The sequence below is a fragment of the Octopus bimaculoides genome, chromosome 5 (assembly GCF_001194135.2).
Source record: "Octopus bimaculoides isolate UCB-OBI-ISO-001 chromosome 5, ASM119413v2, whole genome shotgun sequence".
In the NCBI taxonomy this organism is placed as follows: Eukaryota; Metazoa; Mollusca; class Cephalopoda; order Octopoda; family Octopodidae; genus Octopus; species Octopus bimaculoides.
In genome coordinates, this window is record NC_068985.1 from 115,790,354 (window position 1) to 115,792,556 (window position 2,203).

Below are 2,203 nucleotides of genomic sequence, written 5' to 3' on the forward strand. Positions count from 1 at the left end.
TATATATGAGTGTATATACACACACACAAATATATATCTTCATACATATACATATCTTCACCGCGCTCAGAATCTTACGGTTAACCGGAGCAATTTTTAATTCCGCTCCCGGTTCAAGTAAGGCAAGCTATGATGATTGATCTGTGATGGCGGCCGAATCTGTTTCTCTTCAACGTGTCTTCCATCTTGTGGGGATACTTACAGGCGCTGGAGACTTTGTAAACTTGAACTTAGAGATATCAATCAAAATAAAACAAATCATTGAATCATTGACTTCTACTCATTGCGGAAGAGATAACAAATATATAAAGTAGAAAGGCTAGAAGAATGGAAGCAAAGGAACGAAGAAAGACAATACGTTGGATGCATGGATGAATAGATGGATGTCGGTTTTATCTAGTTAGGTGTCACACAAAACAGAGACAGTGAATTGCGGAGGAAGACACAGAGAGAGAAAGAGCACAATAGAGAGAAGGTGAGTAACGAAGGGCGAGGAGTAGATGGGGTTTAGATAGAGACGGTCCGTGCACATTGCTCACGATCGGCCGCGAATGTTTCATTCGGACAGGGGTATGGATGTGGTGTGGCGCCAGTATTTGAAGTCTGCGCTGGTTTTCGTTTTGGTTGGTATGATATAGTGGTGGCGGTGGTTGTGCTTATGGCCGTGGTGGTGCTTATGGCGGTGGTGTTGGTGGTGGTAGTGGTGGTTGTAGTGACAGTACTGTTAGTGATGGTATTGCTGGTAGCTGTAGTAGTGTGGTTGTGGAGGTGGTGGTGGTAAGGGTAAGCGGTACTGGTGATGGTGCTAGCTGTAGTGGTGCTGGTGGCGATGACGATATTGATAGTAGTGGTATTAGTAGTTGTGGCAATGTTAGTAGTGTTGGTTGTAGTGGTGGTAATATTTGTTGTAGTAGTGGTGGTAGTGATGGGGGTAGTGGGGTGGTGTTAGTGATTGTGGTGATGGTGATAGTGGTGGTGGTGTTAGTGATTGTGCCGTTGGTTGTAGTGGTGTCAGAGGTGTGGTGTTGGTAGTAGTAGTAGTAGTGGTGCTAGTACTGGTGGTTGTGGCGGTAGTGGAGTGAGTAGTAGTGGCGATGGGGGTAGTTGGTTGTCGTTGAATCTTTCGTTGAATTTGTTGTTGTTCTTGGTAGTGGTTTCGGTGTCAGTGGTGGTGGTGGTGGGTGAGGGTAGCGGTGGATTTGGTTCCCATGGTGTTGTTGCTGCCGGAGGATGACAGGTAGAGCAGATTGAATACGAATTAGTAGTAGTAGTAGTAGTAGCAGTAGTAGTAGTAGTAGTTTCTATTTTTTTTTCGTTGTGATTGTTGTAGTGGTAACAGTAATAGAAATGTTATGGGTTGCTGTATTAGACGCCGTGGTCGGATGGTGGTGGTGGTAGTGGTAGTAGTAGTAGTAGTAGTAATAGTAGTAGTAGTAGTAGTAGTATTTGCAACAGTAGTTGTAAAATTAGAAGGACGAGGAAAAGAAGGATAGGGAAAAGAAGGATAGGGAAAAGAAGAAGAAAAGAATAGAAATGAATAAAATAAAATAAAAAGTAGTAGATAAAATAATGAAAATGAGATCAATGTTTCAAAACATCAACAATAATAATGGTTCCAAATGCTGGCAAGAATAGGTTAATCGATACTATCGACCATAGTATTTGATTGGTATTTTACCTTTTCAATTCGGAGACATAATAATAAAAATAATAATAATGCTTTCATAAATCCAGGAATTTTCGCATTCAGTTTAATGGGCCCTACTTTTCGAAGGCCATTTCAAATGAAGTTGGAATGGAAATGTAAACACAGAGGATTGAAAATAAATACCGTTAAACGTAATTAAAATCTGTGCTGCCGAGTCAACGTTACTGAACAGATGTTTGTAGCTTGAATATTCCCGTAATATGCTAAGTAACAGTAAAAACAATAGATTTGCCTCCTTTTGTGATATGTGCGTTTTATAATCGAGAATCAAGGCCTGCTACGGAACTTCATAAGGAAAATCTGGTTCTCTTGCTCGTTTTGCTTATATCTTACATGTATTTCATCGTGGAACATGATGCATCATGATGGAGGCTAAAGTCTCTTGCTGGATTCTGGGTTAAACAGAGATTGTGAGCAACTTGCATGGACCATCTCTATAGAACCACTATCTCTTTCTCACACTTTGTCACTCACTCTCTCTCACTCACTCACTCA